Genomic DNA, 20,312 nt, shown 5'->3' with positions numbered 1-20,312 from the left:
TTGATAATCGGCATTAGTATCTCTTTCATGTCACTGAACACAGAACGGGGCTGCATCAAAGGGGCTGTTTCAGAAGAGAAATTGTTCAACAGGCTTGACTGGGTGGAACAATGCTGGCCGGGGCAGGGGTGGAGGGTGGGTCGGCGCTCGGGGGCAAGCGGGGGAACGTGTTGCCTCGGTGGAGGCATTGGTGGCTGTCCCCAAGCTGCCCCATCCGTGTGCTCGGTGACCATCAGCGTGGCCAGGAGGAAGTGCTCGGTGGCCAGGGGTTTGTTAGGCTGAGCCTAGGAACTGCTGCAGACCTCAGTTACACAGCCTCCCGGATTTTTTTCCTCTCCCTAATCCTGACTTTTTCTTAATGTTAATCTACTAGTAGATACTGGTCCTTTCACAGACACACTTGAGCGTCCAACAAAAACATGGGGAAGAACAGCTCTTTGTTCGCTTGCCTTCAGGAATCCGGCTCAGTGAGTGCCCCAGAAACCGAAGGGCTTTGGAATGATTCACAGTTTTCTTGGCTGGAGCCTCCCAGGGCCAAGTGACCTGCTGAGGTTCGATTTAGTGCACGTGCGACATGGTTTTACCCTTAGATCATCCAGGCGGACCTTGCCTCTAACCCCCGCCAAGGTCCTCCTGGCCTCTCGGCATTGCTAGCGCTATTTGGTCTTAAATGAGCTTTGCTTTTCTTTCAATGTTTACATTTTAAACGATGTAAAGTGGAGAAAATGCTACTAAGAATTCCTGTATGAGAATGAGTACACATGTCGTGTTTTAAACTCTTGAGACCCAGAAGGAAGACGCCAGGCAGCCCATTTGATTGTTTCCACCGAACGGGGTTAAACAGGATAGGTGGTCCCACTGAAAACCTCCTGACTGTTGTTTAGAAAGGAGCAAAAGCTTGGTTCGAAGCATCTGCGGTCGCTAATGAAAGGTTCAAAGCCATCTGGTGAAGTTTTATGAAGGCTGCGTGTTCTCCCTTCTGTCCCTCAAAGCTTTTCTTGTCCTCGTTTCTCTTCTGTCACAGTTCATTGGTCCCGTTCATTCTTTCACTACCTACCCCCCCCCCCGATTTTATTATATATTGAATATGTTCCTTTTTTTTTTTATTATTGTATGGCTGACACATAATGTTACATTCGTTTCGAGGGTACAGCACAGTGACTGAACATCTCTGTATGTTATGCTGTGCTCGCAAGTGTGGCTCCCATCTGTCACCACACAACGCTATGACAATACCACTGACTATATGCCCCACGCTGTGACTTTTATTCCCATGACTTATTTGCTCCATGACTGGAAGCCTGTATCTCCCACTCCCCTTCACCCATTTTGCTCATCCCCCGGCCCCCTCCCCCCCACCCCCCACCCCCCACCGCCCCGTCTTCTGACAATCACCAGTTTGTTTTTTGTAGTTACGGGTCTATTTCTGCTTTTGTTTATTTGTTCTGTTTTCTGGATTCCACATATAAGTGAAATCATGTGGTATTTGTCTTTGTGCGTCTGACTTATTTCACTAAACATAATGCTCTCTAGGTCCCACCACGTTGTCACAAATGGCAAGATCTCATTCTTTTTTATGGCAGAGTAGTGTTCTATTATTCTCTATATATGGAATATGGGGGTTAGAGGCAAGGTCTGCCTGGTTGATCTATCTACCTTATGTATCTCGCATCTTCTTGATCCATTAATCTATCGTCGGACACTTGGGCTGCTTCCGTAACTTGGCTATTGTAAATAATTGGACTACAACACCTAGGCAGAAAGCTCAGTTGTAGAAAGGATCAGAGCTGCATTTCTGGTGTGGGGTGTGAGTAGGTACCAGGGGCAGGACAGCATATTGCAAGCTCTTTAGGACATGGACCAGCCTTAATAAGCAGTGTGGCCTGCCGTGATCTCGGTAGTGAGACAAGTCACCCCGGGGGAGGAAGGTGGGCTGGTCAATTTAGACATAACCAGATGGAATGGATGGGCACAGAGGGACAGTGTGGGATGTACATCTGAGGGGTGCAGAGAATTTTGTCTGTTTGGATTCATCCTTTAGAATCATGGGTAACAAACATCTCAATGGGACACTGGACAAGTATAACCTGGGCCTCAGCCACCGTAGGGTGAACTATTTCACTGAGTAACTAATCTAGTCATAATTGTGGTGAGCAATCTCAGAGTAAGCACCCAAAGCTGGGGTGGTTTTGTCGTCCTCTGTAAGACGTCAGCCCTCGGTGAGTCCACATCCAGAGCTGGTCCTGGCATTTGTTTCCAGACTGGCCTGTCGCTCTTTCTCACACAGTCTGGCAGCCTCCTTGACGGGCACTGGCTCGTCTCCCTTGTGTTCTTGAGCCTTGTATGAAGCCTGTTGTATCATGAGTGAAGCCAGACCCTAGGGTTCTCTTCCTCTCGTCTCTCTCTCCCTTTTTTTAAATTTAATGTTTATTTTATTTTTGAGAGAGAGAGCGAGAGAGTGCGCAAGTGGAGGAGGGGCAGAGAGAGAGAGAGGGAGAGGATCCCAAGCAAGCTCCATGCCGAGAGCAGCGAGCCTGACGTGGGTCTCGAACTCACGAAGCATGAGATCATGACCTGAGCCAAAGTCGGAGGCTCAACCGACGGAGCCACCCAGACGCCCCTCTCCCATCTTTCTTGTTGCTCCTTCTCAGATGTTTCTTCCTCCTTCTCACCTTTGTGCACATGTCTTTCTCCAGTACTTGCCCTTGTCTGCCTTTTTGTCTCCTTTTTTAATTTTTAATTTTTAAATTTTTAATTAAAAAATTTTTTTTTAATTTTAGAGAAGGGGGTATTTGGAAACAGACACGCACAGGGAAAACACCATGTGAGGGTGTAGGCAGAGACGGCGTGATGCATCTACGGGCCAAGGAAGGCCAAAATGGCCAGGAACCATGGGAGGCCAGGAACCATGGGAAGCCAGGAGAAGGGCCCGGAGGAGAGTCCCCCTCATAGCCCCCTGAAGGAACCATCCCCTGCCCACACCTTCGTCTCAGACTTCCAGCCTCCAGAGCTGTGAGACAACACCTTTCCGTTGTTTTCAGACACCCGCCTGGGGTCCATAGTTACAGCAGCCCCAGGAAGCTAATATGGGGCCCATGTTCATAACGGAAGAAAGTGTGAAATCACAGTTAGAGGCTCGTGAAAATAAGAACGTAGGGTTTTTTCCCCGCAGTAGGTGTCGGACCCCAGGTCTGGTGCACAGGGTCCCACACAGCCCGTGGTGGACAGGCTCCCACACCTGAGCCAAGGACGGTCACGCCTCAGAACTACCCCGGTGGCACCTGGAGGGGCGGATGGCACCGTGGAGCTGGAGGCACTGGGGGGACAGCCCCCACACTGCCAGTCACTCTTGAGAAGGTGTGCGTGTGTCCCTCCCTGCTTCTCTCCGCTCCGGCTGGCTGGCTGGCTCACAGCCGAGCTGGGGCCTGGCAGTCAGGCTGGGGTCGAGCAGAGGGGGGCGTCTGTGAGCTGCACCCGTTTACCACTTTGGGGGATAAAATGTGCTTGTTTTGTTTTTGTTTTAAGAGAGAGAGAAAGAGCGCAAGCAGGATAGGGTCAGAGGGAGAGACAGAGAGAGAATCCCAAGCCAGCTTCGTGCTCATTAGAGTCCAACATAGGGCTCGACTCCACAACCCTGGGATCGTGACCTGAGCCGAAATCAAGAGTCAGATGCTCAACCGACCGAGACTCCCAGGTGTCCCTAAAATGTACTTTTTAATTGTATTTTTTTAAATTTTTAAAAAATGTTTATTTTTGAGAGACAGAGAGAGAGCGGGAGCGGGAGAAGGGCAGAGAGAGAGGGAGACACAGAATCTGAAGCAGGCTCAGCAGAAAACATGAATTAGACACTTCTCTAAAGAAGACATCCAGATGGCCAACAGGCACATGAAAAGACGCTCAACGTCGCTCCTCATCAGGGAAATACAAATCAAAACCACCCTCAGATATCACCTCACGCCAGTCAGAGTGGCCAAAATGAACAAATCAGGAGACTATAGATGCTGGAGAGGATGTGGAGAAACGGGAACCCTCTTGCACTGTTGGTGGGAATGCAAATTGGTGCAGCCGCTCTGGAAAGCAGTGTGGAGGTTCCTCAGAAAATGAAAAATAGACCTACCCTATGACCCAGCAATAGCACTGCTAGGAATTTACCCAAGGGACACAGGAGTGCTGATGCATCGGGGCACTTGTACTCCAATGTTTATCAGCACTCTCAACAATAGCCAAATTATGGAAAGAGCCTAAATGTCCATCAACTGATGAATGGATAAAGAAATTGTGGTTTATATACACAATGGAATACTACGTGGCAAGGAGAAAGAATGAAATACGGCATTTTGTAGCAATGTGGATGGAACTAGAGAGTGTTATGCTAAGTGAAATAAGCCATACAGAGAAAGACAGATACCATATGGTTTCACTCTTATGTGGATCCTGAGAAACTTAACAGAAGACCACGGGGGAGGGGAGGAAAAAAAAAAGAGGTTAGAGAGGGAGGGAGCCAAAACATAAGAGACTCTTAAAAACTGAGAACAAACTGAGGGTTGATGGGGGGGTGGGAGGGAGGGGTGGGTGATGGGCATTGAGGAGGGCCCCTTTGGGGATGAGCACTGGGTGTTGTATGGAAACCAATGTGACAATAAATTTCATATTGAAAAAAAAAAATTTAAAAGTACAATTAAAAAGGGGCGCCTGGGTGGCTCAGTCAGTTAAACATCTGACTTCGTTTCAGATTATGATCTCACGGTTTGTGAGTTCGAGCTCTGATTCGGGCTCTGTGCTGACAGCTCGGAGCCTGAGCCTGCTTCAGATTCTGTCTCTTTTTTTATAACATTTAAAAAAATATTTATTTATTTTTGAGAGAGAAAGAGACAGAGTGTGACTGGAAGAGGGGCAGCGAGAGAGGGAGACACAGAATCCGAAGCAGGCGCCAGGCTCTGAGCTGACAAAACAGAAACTGACACGGGGCTTGAACTCACAAAACGTGAGACCGTGACCTGAGCCGAAGTCGGACACTTAACCGACTGAGCCACCCAGGCGCCCCCCTCTCTCTCTCTTTTAAAAAAAATGTATCCTCCTGTCATTCCGGTGATTTCAACAATTTCCCTTATGCAAGCTTGCCCTGGAGGCACGTAGGAGAGGATCCACATTTTATTTCACGTTTGTAGCTCTATGGCCCTGGGTATAGTGCCTGGTATATACCTGGATAATGGTGGCATCAGAATGAAGCTGGACAATATTGGAGCTCTATCTTGGCTAGTGGTTTTACCTAGAAGTGCCGTGAGCAGGGAAAGCTATGCCCAGGTAGAAGACGGCACACAGCTCCCCACGTCCCCCGCGTCCAGCTGATGCTCCCTGGGACAACCGTACCCAGGTCTGAATGAGTATGCATGGCAGTGGCCTTTTGAATTCATACACTTCCATTACAACTCTTTCCTTGGGAGGTGGAAATAAAATAGGGAGGTCCCACATAAGCCATGGGTATTCGAGGCCCTGTCATTTGGCTTCTCTGTACCAGTGACGTCAGACAGGGTACGTCAATTCCGAATGTAGCTGTATTAATCAACATGTGTCCATCAAATGCACATCATACAGTGCCTGACCCCTGGATGCAGGGCAATGACGTGATTAGTACTAAGAACACCCAACCAAAACAAAACAAAAAACAAACAACAACAACAAAAAAAGGAAGAACGACTTAAAAAAAACCAAAGAAGTATAAAGACAGACTCCCCAATTAAGTGATGGGGGGAAGATTCGATTTTAAATCGTTTGACTGTTAGGTCCCTAAAAACACCACATCCTCTGTCCTGGAAATAGCCATCTTGGGTTGAGTTCAATAAATGTTTATCGAGAGCAGCACATGTATATGTAGGAAGTATGTAAACACAGGTCATTGAATGCAGGGTATGCATAAGGTTCTGTGCTAGGAGCTGCTTGGATAGAAAGGTAACCAAGGCGAATCTGTTTCTCCCGAGATGCTCAGTCTGGTTGGGGAGGCCAATAAGGCAACATGCAATTTACAGAATCGAGAGCAAAGTGCCTGCTCTTTGTGCTCAGGGGCATGGAATCATGGAGAAAGGACCCTGAGCTTCGCCTTCGTGGCAGGGAAGGCTCCCTGGGGAAGAAGGTGTCCTAGGGTTTTACAAGAATGGTGTTTCTCTATGTCAGCATGTCATTACTTATGTCCTTGCCTCTTAAAAGATGATGGAAAGGGAGCTCCGGTGGTCTTGGGCCAGAGCTGGTTTGGCAGGTTGAAATCTGGAATAGTAAGCCAACTTTTTCCTGGATTGTCTAACGTACTGGATACCTTAGGACAAGCTTCTGACTCCTACTCACCCAGCTTTAGTTTACCTTTCTGGAAGTGCTGCTTGGCACCATGTGCCACCAGCTGGCATCGGGGAAGTCTGGGAGCCTGTGGCAGCCTCCGCTGGGTTTACGCAAAGATCTCTGTGTTGCCCGCTGGCCAGAAGGGTGCATGCGCGTGCTGACACTCTGGGGTGCTCCAGCCTGCGTGGTGTGGCGTGGCAAGCTGGGCAGGGAATTCCCGCGTCTCTCAGGGGCTAGAGATGGAGAGAGTTGTGAACTGATATCCGGAGTGAGCTGCACTAATTAACTGAACACTTCGCTGAAATCAAATATTCATCATTTACTCAACCAGGAGTGGAACCAATGTTATTCAAAAGAACCCGGGGCGCCTGGGTGGCTCAGTAGGTTGAGCATCTGACTTTGGCTCAGGTCATGATCTCATGGTTCATGGGTTCGAGCCCCACGTTGGGCTTTGTGCTGACAACTCGGAGCCTGTTTGAGATTCTCTCTCTCTCTGCCCCTCTCCCATACACACTTGTGCTCTCTCTCTCTCAAAAATAAATATTAAAAAAATCCAACCAATTAGGAGAACAAAAATCTCTAACCGTAAGCCCCAATGTATTAGTTTGACACCAAAACTCTCTATTTTCAATTTATTGAACTAGAAAAAAAACGAGGCACCAGCATCCATTTAATTCAGCTGCTCTCCATTTTGCTTGGCTTCCTGACACCCAACTCCTGAAGGCAGGTGGAAGCAGTCCTTGCCTCCACTTTCTTCCCATTTTGGTGCTCAATTCTTTCATCTATAAAATGGAGATGATAATATGTGGCCTGCCTACTTAACAGCGTTCTTGTGATAGTCAACTTGGATCATGCTAATTATTCACTTTCCCATTTCTTCCCCCAGAAGCACAGAGACCAACATCCCAGTAAGACTAAAGATGATATTTGGTTTCTTGAAAAGCTTAACACAATGGGTACTTGTAGGTTTCAGGTCAAGGGCACCCACCATTCATTCCAGAGCTATTTTATGTGCATCTGTGATGTGCCAGGACTGTGCCGAATGCTGGGCAGACCTATGAACAGGGCAGACATGACCTTGTCCCCCACAAGCTTAGTAATTGCGACGTGATGTGAAAATGCTGTAAAAGGGGAGGGCCTGTTGCCATGTGAGTGTGTGGGGTGAGTGATGGCAGGCCCAGGAAATCTTCTCAGAAGCAAAGCTTCAGCCAGAATCTAAAGGAGACATGAATTAATTAACCAGATAAAGGAAGAGGGAGAGAATGGCATTGGGGGTCTCAGTGAAAACATCTACAGATTTTGTCAGCACAGTGCCAAACATTTAGATGGCTGGTGGCTCTGACACTTTAATCTGTTTTTTTTGTTTTTTTGTTTTTTTTTAAAGTGCTGACACTTAGCTTTCTGTACACAAAATCGAGGAAGCCTCCCCGACGATCAACCATATAGACATCCAAGCGCAAGGCAGCGTTTAGCTGGTCAATTACCACACCAAGTAGTGACACTCCCAGGGTGAAACAGATGTCTGTCTACACCTGGGGTGGGATCCCAAGTCACGCAGAAGGAATGCCAATGCTGTCCACACTGAGGGCTTCATGCACGTGTTGTTTACTTGTGGAGAAATGGACGAACTCTCCTTTCCAGGGGCTGGTCGTGGCTATCATTCCAGCTCCCGAGACAAGACCCTGAAGTTTTTGCCCCAAGCCCTGTCAGATAAAAGAGGGTTGGGCGCCTGGGTGGCGCAGTCGGTTAAGCCTCCGACTTCAGCCAGGTCACGATCTCGCGGTCCGTGAGTTAGAGCCCCGCGTCGGGCTCTGGGCTGATGGCTCGGAGCCTGGGGCCTGTTTCCAATTCTGTGTCTCCCTCTCTCTCTGCCCCTCCCCCATTCATGCTCTGTCTCTCTCTGTCCCAAAAATAAATAAACGTTGAAAAAAAAAAATTTAGATAAAAGAGGGTTAGCAAAAGAGGATTTTCCTTCAGCAAAACTGGGGGGTCAAAGTGTGACAGTCTGTAACCGAAAGCCTAGTGAAGACTGATACTTCTTTATTCCCAGCTGAATTCAGGGTGTTTTCTGCTATTTCCTCACGTTACTTGCAGATAGGGCGACCAACTGTCATGTCAGCCTGGGAACAAGGCTTCATGGGACATGGGGCTTTTAGGGCCCAAACTGCAGCGTTCCCACCTAACCTACTTCTAGAGTTATCAGAGCAGGGGAGTCGTGTTTTCCAGGCGAGGAAAATACAAGATGTGTAAATAGTTCTGCTATGTTCCATTCTGCCAATGTTTTCAGGAAACAAAGGTCCATGTGTTTGGAGAGACACATTTGCCGCTCTCTGGCCGACAGGCTCCGTGCCCTTTGGGTACGGTCTCAGAGGGCAAGGCAGAGATACGCTCAAAGTAAGCAAAGTGGCTTTAAAGTGAAACACGCCGGGAGAAGCAGAAATGATTCAAAATATGGGCATATCTCTTTCTAAGTTAAGAGGATGGGCCTAGGCATGCCTCGGATGTTGGCCCGACTCTATACACTGTCATGCGGTCTTATGCGAGCTGCTGCACTCCTTTAAGTCTTCTCTGGGCAAAGTGGAGATATAACCCTTGACCTCATTGGGCCCTTGGGAAGATCAAAGAACAGAGTTTGAAAAACACAAAGTAGGGGCATGTGGGTGGCTCAGTCAGTTGAGCATCAGACTCTTGATTTTGGCTCAGGTCATGATCCTGGCATCATGGGATTAAGCCCTACATTGCGCTCTGCCCTGAGTGTGGAGCCTGTTTAAGATTCTCTCTCTCTCTCTCTCTCTCTCTCTGTCTCTCTCTTTCTCCCTCTTCCCTTCTCCCCTGCTCACTCTCTCTCTCTAAAATAAAATAAAAACTAAAAAAAAAAAAACAAAACACAACGCAGTTCTTCAATAACTGCAATTATTGATATTGTTGTTGTATTTATACTACATTTAGCTTAGAAAGCTGCATGTTGGCTAAACAATTAAATATGGAAAATAGTCTAGTGTCTATTTAAAAAATAATATCTATAGATCAATTGACACCAGTGCTATTGATGAGGACATGGGAGCCCTTAGGACTGGTTTCTTTTGGTGGCCCCATTTCACATCATAAATATATATGGAAAGATATCTGTATTTCTTATTATATTTCTGAAAAGTTTTAAAAGGTTTTCTATATGTTATAAATTTTTTTCATTTAAAGCAAGTTATCCATTTTGTTTTTCTGTTTTTAAGTTTATTGTATTTGTATATACTTACATAAGAGTTGAGTTGACTTCCAATTGACTGATTTCACATTGTATTTTATTTTTATTTATTTATTTTTTTAACGTTTATTTATTTTTGAGACAGAGAGAGACAGAGCATGAACGGGGGAGGGTCAGAGAGAGGGAGACACAGAATCTGAAGCAGGCTCCAGGCTCCGAGCCATCAGTCCAGAGCCCGACGCGGGGCTCGAACTCACGGACCGCGAGATCATGACCTGAGCTGAAGTCGGCCGCTTAACCGACTGAGCCACCCAGGCGCCCCGCACATTGTATTTTATAGACTTGTGCCATCCAATACAGTAGCCACTAATCCTGTGTGGCTATTTAAACCTAAATTAATTACAATTAAATAAAATAGGGTGACATCAGTGCAAATGGTGCAGTAAGGACCTCTGAAAATTCTTTCTGCCATAAAAGCAATGGAAACATTGGCAAAAATAGTAAGAATCAACTTTTTCAGAACTCTGGAAATGAACCAAAGGTTTGTGGCAACCCAAAGAGTGTTCAAGAAAAATAGCTGAATCTCCGTAAAAACAGTGAGTTTTATGATGTTTTGACTTGCACTATTCCTACAACCTTTCCCCAGGTACCCTGCCCTGGCTCCACAGTTGTCTTGAAAACAGATAGCCTGTGATTATGGTAAAAACCAGCAGTCTGGCAGCCACTAAAGGGGCCAGAATGGGGTTGGAGCTCCTTCAAAGTCCTGTTTCCAGAGTACTGTCGTTATTTGACCCATCTGCTTGTTCCCTGGAAGACGCCATTCTCACGGCTGTCTTTATGTGACCTGCCAAGGAGCTTTCCAAGTGTGAACAGCCTTTTCCCCAGGGGTGTTTGTCAAAAACAATGAGAGGCAATTGTTGAACGTCTCAGCTACCTGAGGCACTGGATAACAGTTGGGACTAATAAAAGGTTAACCAAAGAGCTTAAAAGGTAAGTCTAAAGAGTGGAATGTCCATATGGAAATTTGAAAAGCTCCAGGGTATTCCTGGGACTACAAAAGGTCATGTGCAGGTGAAAGGTTGTAGGACCGCCCAGAGACCTGCACATTCCCAGGAAAGACTTGATAGGACCATAAAGTCTCATCTTTGACTGACTTTGTGGCTCTGTGCAAGTGGGAAGTGAAGGATAAGGCAAAGGTGTAAACTGTCTGACTGAGGCACACAGAGCTCCTGGCAAAGAAGTGGAAGACTTATGGGTGCTAGGCACTTAAAGAAATCTCTTTCTAATCATTAGCTGACTACAGAGCTAACTAGCAAGGACATGAGAGGCCACACACAACAAAAACTATAGAATTAGTTCGGGAAAGTCACTAAAAAACAATAACAATGAACAGCAACAATGAAAATTCTGGGAATGGGGGAGAAATTGATGTTCTGAGTTTCCACACTATATATTATTTAAAATATAATACAAGCATTATATTACATATAATTTCAACCAAAAACTGTAAGAAAGTAAAAAAATGAAATATGACCTATAGAAAGGAAAAAAAGCAATCAATAGAAACTATCCCCGAGGAAGCCCATACATTGGACTTATTAGACAAACACTTTAGGTCAACTCTTTTAAATAGACACAAAGAACTAAAGGAAACTGTGAGAATAATGTCTCACCAAATAGACATTATTAACAAAGAGATAGAAATTATAAGAAAGAACCAAATAAAAACTCTGGAGTTGAAAAGTACAATTGCTAAAATAAAACACTCACTAGAAGGTTTCTGCGGGAGAATTGAGGGAACAGAAGGAAGAATTACTGAACACGAAGATAGGTCAATTGATATTATCCAGTCTGAAGAGCAGAAGGAAAAAAGAATGAAGAAAATGGACAGAGCCTAAGAGACTTGATGAAAACCACCAAATAGACCATCAAAAGCATATTAGAAGTCTCAGAAGGACAGGGTGGGGGGGGGGGGGGTGAGAGGGAAGAGAATATTTGAGGGAATAATGACTGAAAACTCCCTAATTTGGATGCAAAACATTAATATCCAAGAAGCTCAATGAAGTCCAATTAGTATACACGCAGAAAGCCACACCTGGACATAGCATATTAATACAGTTAAAAGCAAAATACAAGAGAGAATCTTCAAAGCACCAAGATAGAAGTAAATCATAACTACAAGAGTTACTTGAGATAAAGAGCTGTCACATAATTATCATTTTGGGGGGGGGAGGTGGTGGTGGGAACAATTAAGTGGATGACATATTTGAAGTGCTGAGAGCAAAACACTGTCAGCCAGGAATTCTATATCCGGTAAAACTATCCGTCACAAAAATGAAGAAGAAATCAAGACATTCCCAGATAAACAAAAACAGAGAGAATTTGTTACTAGCAGATGTTCCCTATAAAATATGAGAGGGAGTCCATCAGGCTGGAATAGAAGAACAGTAGATAGTAACTCAGTCCACATGAAGACAAAAAGCCCTGGAAAGGCAACCACCAAGGTAAATATAAGAGATAATGCAAATACACTTTTGTTTGTAAGTCCTTTTTCCTCTCCTACCTGATTTAAGAGACAACTGCATAAAGCCATACTTATAAATCTGTATTTATGGGCGTGCAAAGTATGAAGATCTAATTTGCATGATAATAATGGCACAGACGAGGGGAGAGGGGCAAGGGTTACACAGGTGTAAAGTTTGGTATGCTATTGAAATTAGGTTGGTATTAATCTGAGCCGGGTTGTCATACATTGAAATGTGAGTTGCACTCTCTGGGGCATCCACTAAGAAAATGACTTAAAAAAAACCCCAAAAACCAACCAACCAACCAACAAACAAAGAAACAGTGAAAGCAGTGACAAAGGAATTTAAATGGCACCATCCCTTGTGCCTATTACCCAGCACAAAGCAGCTCCACAGAATTTTTCCAAACACCCACCCTGGTTTTGTGTCTTCCTTATCCTACGGAACAAGAAGCTGCTGCGAAACGGACTTTGAGTTGTGCATAGTTTATTCTTTTCCAAGCCATATTCATTAATTATCTAACTAAACACCCACATCCATGCATTCACTTATGTAAATATGCTTAAAGATAACGTACACGTTTTAAATAATACATATACGTGCATATTTAAGTATTTTATTTTAAGGAAGGTCAAAACTCTTCTACTCTCATCCTTATTTTCTGGAGTTTCTCTCCAAAGAGCAATAGCTCTTAACGATTTCTTGTTGATCCTTCTAAAGAATTTTAAGTCAAATATTTTCATCTGATGTATACTGTTTAAAAACGATGTGCACAAATGATATCATATGATATGTTGGTGGGCATCTTGCTTCTCTCATTGAAGATTTCTGCCTTATTTTTAAAAAAATGTTTATTTATTTTGAGAGAGACAGGGGGAGAGTGAGCAAGCAAGAGAACACGAGTGGGGAAGAGGCAGAGAGAAAGGGAGAAAGAGAGTCCCAAGCAGGCTCCTTGCTGTCAGCGCAGAGCCCCAGGCGGGGCTGGAACCCATCAACCTTGAGATCATGACCTGAGCGGAAATCAAGAGTTGGATGCTTAACCGACTGAGCCACCCAGGTGCCCCATGAAGATTTATTGGTTATTTTGGATCCTTGACCATGTAGGCTGACCTCAATCTCATTCTTTCTGTTGTGTACATGTTCTGTTGTGGGGCTGAATCATAATTTATTATATGTCTTCTTGTACATTTAAGATGTTGTTACTGTTTTTGTTATTACAAAGAATGCTGTAGTGACCATCCTTTTTTTTTTTTTTTTTTTTTTTAATTTTTTTTTTTTTTCAACGTTTATTTATTTTTGGGACAGAGAGAGACAGAGCATGAACGGGGGAGGGGCAGAGAGAGAGGGAGACACAGAATCGGAAACAGGCTCCAGGCTCTGAGCCATCAGCCCAGAGCCCGACGCGGGGCTCGAACTCACGGACCGCGAGATCGTGACCTGGCTGAAGTCGGACGCTTAACCGACTGCGCCACCCAGGCGCCCCTAGTGACCATCCTTATACAGACACACTGGCATACTTTCGTGAGTGCATCTGTAGGCCAATTCCTAGCTGAGAGATTCCTGAGTCAAAGGCTATGTATATTTCGAATTCTGATAAATTTTGCTATATTGATCTCCTAAAAGGATATTCCAAATTACATTTCTGTCAATAATATAAGACAGCATCTTTGTTTTACCCTCCCTAATACTTGGTATTATTAAGCTTTTAATTTTTTTTTTTTTTTTTTTTTTTTTTTAGAGAGAGAGAGGCAGGGGGAGAGAGAGAATCTTAAGCATGCTCCACACTCAGCACAGAGCCCGATGTGGGGCTTGATCCCACAACCCCAAGATCGTGACCTGTTAAACTTTAAAATTTATGTGAATAGATAAGTAGACAGTATTTCAGGTAATTTGCATGTATTTAGTTTTGAATGAGATTGAGCATCTTTTTCGGGGTCCGTTTCTATTTTTGTTTCTGTGACCTGCCTGTTTGACTTTTTACAGAGGGTTTTAATAAGCTGGTTATCTTTTTCTCATTTAGTTGTAAGAGAAGCCGGGTTTTTGAAGCTCAGTTACACATACTGAGTTTGGGAAAATTCTTACTCTGTACTGAATTCTCTTTTATTTATTTATTTATTTATTTATTTATTTATTTATTTAAAATTTTTTTTTTTCAACGTTTATTTATTTTTGGGACAGAGAGAGACAGAGCATGAACGGGGGAGGGGCAGAGAGAGAGGGAGACACAGAATCGGAAACAGGCTCCAGGCTCCGAGCCACCAGCCCAGAGCCCGACGCGGGGCTCGAACTCACGGACCGCGAGATCGTGACCTGGCTGAAGTCGGACGCTCAACCGACTGCGCCACCCAGGCGCCCCGATATTATTAAGCTTTTAATTTTTTTTTTTTTTTTTTTTAGAGCGAGAGAGGCAGAGGGAGAGAGAGAATCTTAAGCATGCTCCACACTCAGCACAGAGCCCGATGTGGGGCTTGATCCCACAACCCCAAGATCGTGACCTGTTAAACTTTAAAATTTATGTGAATAGATAAGTAGACAGTATTTCAGGTAATTTGCATGTATTTAGTTTTGAATGAGATTGAGCATCTTTTTCGGGGTCCGTTTCTATTTTTGTTTCTGTGACCTGCCTGTTTGACTTTTTACAGAGGGTTTTAATAAGCTGGTTATCTTTTTCTCATTTAGTTGTAAGAGAAGCCGGGTTTTTGAAGCTCAGTTACACATACTGAGTTTGGGAAAATTCTTACTCTGTACTGAATTCTCTTGCCTTGTGTATGAAATGGGAGTAGATTGTTATGCCTCCTGGGGGTGTGGGAGGGAAATGCCTTGCACATCTCAATAAGCATTAGTCTGTCTCCATCTTCAAAGCAGTAAAGATGCATATCCAATTCTCCTTCTGCTTGGAATCTCTCCATCAGTCCTCTTCTGCCATCAGCCAGAGAAAGCACTCTGCCCTTAAGGGCCACCTGGATAATCTCTCTAAGGGTCAAATGTGTCATAACAACATAATCTAATCATGGGAGTGGTAGCTCATCATGCTCACACATTAGGCAAGGAGTCCTGGGATGGGGTCCTGCAATGTAGAATTCTGACTTCCACAGAAGTGGGACTTTTTCCTTCTTTTTGTTTGTTTTTATTTTTTAATTTTTTTTCAACGTTTATTTATTTTTGGGACAGAGAGAGACAGAGCATGAACGGGGAAGGGGCAGAGAGAGAGAGGGAGACACAGAATCGGAAGCAGGCTCCAGGCTCCGAGCCACCAGCCCAGAGCCCGACGCGGGGCTCGAACTCACGGACCGCGAGATCGTGACCTGGCTGAAGTCGGACGCTTAACCGACTGCGCCACCCGGGCGCCCCAATCTTTTTGAATGCAAGCTTGGGCAGAGCTCGGCTAAAAGAGCAGGGAACGCTGTGGGTAGAGACGGGGAGGGAGGGTTGGAGCTCCCCCACCAAGACCTCTACTGATGGCGTGCCCCAAACCTGGGATCATCATTTTGGAAGTTCCAAGTTGAAGGCATTAAGGCTGTTTCTAGAACTCAGATGCTATACTGCAAAGGGTAAAGCATCAACCAGCCATCAACCATAAACAGTTTATTGGGATAGGTTTTGTTGAAGTAGAGCGCTGACCAAATGAGCCACAGGACAAATTTTATTTTTTATTTTTTTTAAGGTTTATTCATTTTTGAGAGAGAGAGAGACAGAGTTGGGGGGGGGGGGATTGGCGCGGAGAGGCAGGGAGAGAGAGAGACACAGAATCCGAAGCAGGCTCCAAGCTCTGAGCTGTCAGCACAGAGCCCGACACAGGGCTCAAACTCACGGACGGCGAGATCGTGACCTGAGCCAAAGTCAGACGCTCAACTGACTGATCTACCCAGGCGCCCCACGACTAATACATTTTGATAAAATAGGAGAAAAAGAAGCAGATCCAGGAGTAACTGAGCAGTTAGCTGACCTATACAAGATCATGCTGAGATGGGATTCAGATCCAGGTCTGCTGGATTCCAAAACCCAAAGGTTTTTCTTTATAAAATCCTAATACCACTGTTGCACATCAAGCCAGCCCAGGAGAGTAATCACCATGAAAGAGCCTAGCCCTCTGGCTTCGCCTGTCCGTGCAACCACCAAGGGTAGCTCTGACTTTGGGAAATCCAACTACAGTGGTTTCCCAGCCTCATGCTGCAAAGTGATGAGCACAGGACTTTGAATGAGTACACTCTTACATCTGTACTGAAAGACCCCAGAGCTTCCTACCATATTTCACAGCAGAATCTCACTTTTCTGAATACTGGGCCTTGAATGTCAAAAAAGCATTTTGGTACATGCTTTTATGAAAAAAATTTTTTTTTATTTTAGTTGAGAGAGAGAGACAGAAAAGAGAGAGAGAGAGAGAGCGGGGGGGGGGGGGGCAGAAAGAGAGGAGACATAGACTCTGAAGCAGGCTCCAGGCTCTGAGCTGTCAGCACAGAGCCTGACATGGGGCTCGAACCCACGAACCATGAGATCATGACCTGAGCTGAAAGCCAGAGTTAGACGCTTAACTGATTGAGCCACCCAGCCACCCTGAAAAGCTTTACTTTTTAATAAGTAGCTCAGGTACAAACAAGAATTTTACCTGTCCGGCTAACTGAGCTTGTCAGAAGAGGCACAGCCAGGTACATGCAGGGGGAGGAGCTCATAACTCTGTTTTAAAGGAAAACTATCTTGGAAGCCCCAAATGGAGAAATGGGTTGGTAAATTGTGGTGCACGAATATAATGGAGGATCGTGTGGGCCAATCAAAATGGCACACGTACATGCGTATTGGGAGCACAAGCGAAATGTGCATTCGTGATGATGACAACGATGGGCACAGGTAATGAAAATGTGATCGCAGAAATGGACACGGTTGTCTTTCATATTGTTTAATGTCGTCTATTCAATTATTTTGCGGAAGTGTTCACTGCAGGCTCCATATTAAAACCATCCATAAAGTTTGCATTTTGTTTAGATACATCAGGAGATGTAATTCCTATCGCAAGAAACTGTTGGCCAAGCGATGACAGAAATCCCAAGAGAAATCCTGAGAAAGATCGTAGGATTTTTGGCCAGAAAACGTGCGTTCGAGTTCCAACGTTAATGACAAAGTCGGGCATTGGCAGCTATCTTAACTTCCGCTTGAGCTGGTTTTCACACGATTAATACGAGAATAACAACAGCAACAATAACCATTTTTGCCTCAAGAGTTGTGCAAATGGTTATATGAGGGTAATGAAAATGAAAGTACTTGATAGACTATAAAATGTCATGCAAATAGAAGTTATTTTCTTTTTTTTTTTAAATTTCTTTTTTAACGTTTATTTATTTTTGAGACAGAGAGAGACAGAGCATGAACGGGGGAGGGGCAGAGAGAGAGGGAGACACAGAATCAGAAGCAGGCTCCAGGCTCTGAGCCATCAGCCCAGAGCCCGATGCGGGGCTCGAACTCATGGACTGCGAGATCGTGACCTGAGCCGAAGTCGGACGCTTAACCGACTGAGCCACCCAGGCGCCCCTAGAAATTATTTTCTTAAGCGGTATGCTAAGCGACATCGGGAAATGTCCACATTGAGAAATCTTACCCTGGGAGCTTTTTTTTTTTTTTTTTTTAAGTCACCTATGAGCTTGGAAACTTCTCTTTGGTCTGTTTAAGAGCGAGATCTTGTAACTAAGCATCTCTCAGGCTTGTGTGTGTGAGACAGCATCTCCTGACAGAGGATAGAATAGCCTCAGGAGCGCCCCTCAACCGAAACCATGTCCCCTGGCCTTGACCTTCCACAAGCCCCCTCTCCTCTTTTCTGTACAGGAAGATGTAAAAAGACCACCGGGACGGGATGCACATATCGCATGGAGTATCTGTTCCCTTCTTCCTCCTGACAGCTGTGCAGATTGTATGTCCAGCTCTGGTTGCAGACTTAAGGTGTCAGGTGGCCGTTCCCGTGTGCGCCGGCCAGCTCTTCCTCAGGCCTGACGGAATGCTTGTGCGGGTCACTGCCTTGACAGGTGTCTCATCCTGTCTTGCTGGAAAGACTCGGCCAAGTGCGGAGAAAGCAGCAGACTCTGTTGTTCTCATGAGAAGACAGCAAGCTAGTGCTGCCCTGGAAATGGAAGGGGAAGGTTAGCCAGATTCTTCCAGGAAAGCCAAGAAGTCCTAGCTAATTTCATGGTCATTTCCACACTGTTTATCAAAGAGTCTCTGCTCCAATGGAAAGCTCCCAAATATGGTGTTTTCACGAGCCTGGCTGGGATGTGGCCGAGTGCCTGAGACATATAAATATTTACTAAATAAGCAAATGCACTCGGCAATGCGTTTCTGCCTTAGCATTAGCACGGTGGTCATTGACGTTAATTCTCAGAGCGGGACCATTTTATGGATTATTCCCAATAGGGGCTAAGAAAACATATCAACGTCCAGAGCTTTTGAGGTCCACAGAGCCTCTGGGGGGGGGGGACATCCACATTTTTCTGAGGGAAGGTGACTTTTTATGTGCAGAGGGGGTGGTAATGACTCCACTCTCTTGCGAAGCAGGGCAGGGCAGAGGAGAACGTGGCAAGCAGCGTTAGCCTGAGTCAGACTCAGGGTCAAGTCTCAGCTTTGGCACACTTCGTGACTTCCTGTAAATAACTCACCCTCTCTGAACTCCTGTTGTCTTATCTATAAACGAGGGGCAGCAGTCCACATTCCATGGGGTTTTGTGAGGATTAAGGGAGATGATGTACAGAAAGCATCTGGCCAATACCATGCACTCATGAAATACTAGTTTTCCTTTCTTTTGAATTATCGTGTGTTTTTTTTTTTTTTTTTTTTATAGCTTCGGGTTCTCCCAAATCTCACATTTCTTCCCCAGGATGTTCTTCTGCAACCCCAGTGTATGTATGTAGTGAAATTGAATCCACATGCTCCTCGATGTGTATACTAAAAACATTAAGACGTTATTCCAGAAGATTTGTTTGATGTTCAAAAGTTCTATAGTGGCAGCATTGGGGGAGTTACATCAGTAATTGCTTTTTATGTTCTGTTCACTTAGACCAGTTTTGAAGATAACCGCTGGCCTTACATGATCGTGAAGCCTGGCACGTGATTGCATTTCTTTTGTTACGAAGTCTGGTCACGAATATTTTCTCATTTAATCACGAAGACAACCCGGCGTGAGTGCGTGAGTATACGTGTGTGAGTCTGTGTAATAATTACAACGTTATCCAACTTTACAGATGAGTAAACTGAGTTTCAGAGGGATCAAGCAACCTATTCAAAGGCAAAAATCTGGTATTTGACAAAAGTGACTTTCAGATCATGTGTTCTGTCTCCAGATCTAGAGCGTGCCACGGTCCCCCGGGACCGAAAAATTAGAGGTTGTTAAATGTGATCCCTCTCTCCTTTTGGCTGTGTTTCTTGGTGTTCTTTGGGAATCCCCACAGAGGTTCAAGCATTTAGGCCGATCCCGTCACTCATTGCGCAGTGACCAAGTTATGAGGGGTTGGGCTCAGCGCAAATTTTGCAGGCTGAGCGATTAAAAAAAAAAAATCTGGCAAGAATCACAGAATTGAGAGCCAAAGGGGACCTTTAGAGGTTGTTGCATTCCCGCAGATATTCATTACTTCATTCAGCAGCTTTTACGGAGGTCCTGCCGTGCCCCAGGCACCATGCAAGGTGCTGGAGATTCAATGTCAACCGTAATGGATATAGACCTTGCCTTTGGGGACAAAGCGGTGGTCTTCCATTCACTTTTCTAAATTCACAGAAGAAGAAAACAGACATAGAGAAGGAAAACCACTTTGCTCCAGGCCAGATGGCTGGTTAGTCACTGGCAGGTTCCCCATTTTCCCACTCCCGACTTCTCCCCACTCCCACCATGGCCACCAACTTAGAACAGTTCCAAACCCCTGGATTTTTCTTCCTATTCCTCTGACACGGTTGATGGGCCCATCTGATGGATCCTTGCAGGAGGAAACCCAGAGCAGCTTCCATGGAAGGGGACCAGCGGGGAGCTGCTTCTGGATCACAGATGCTGGTCTTGTCAAGTTGCTGATGCCACATCCCCCCAAAACGGGTGCTAAGAAAGCAGGTCAGGGCACGCTTCCCCCGGCCTCCTCTCTGTGCTTGGGATGGCCCAGCCCCGGTCTCTGAGTGGGGCTGCTACTTCCCAGGGGAGGAAGGCCAGCCTCAGAAGAGTTCAGATTCTTTTAAGTGGTGCCTCAGAAACCTAGAAAACAGAAGGAAATAACCCCAGATCACAGATGGGGGGC

General features: G+C 45.3%; 1 long non-coding RNA gene across 1 annotated transcript in view; it reads left to right on the top strand.

Moving 5' to 3' along the window:
* Positions 1-19,477, top strand: part of LOC112868276 (uncharacterized) — a 51,417-nt gene extending 31,940 nt beyond the window's left edge. The window contains exon 9 of the long non-coding RNA XR_015242433.1: positions 19,094-19,477. This is a non-coding gene — a long non-coding RNA (uncharacterized LOC112868276). The remainder of the gene's footprint in view (positions 1-19,093) is intronic.
* Positions 19,478-20,312: the final 835 nt, after the last annotated feature.

The sequence above is a fragment of the Puma concolor genome, chromosome D3 (genome assembly GCF_028749965.1).
Source record: "Puma concolor isolate L17-30 chromosome D3, mPumCon1.1.hap2, whole genome shotgun sequence".
Taxonomy (NCBI): Eukaryota; Metazoa; Chordata; class Mammalia; order Carnivora; family Felidae; genus Puma; species Puma concolor.
Note: the sequence above shows the minus strand (reverse complement) of the source record. Positions and strands in the feature narration are given on the sequence as shown.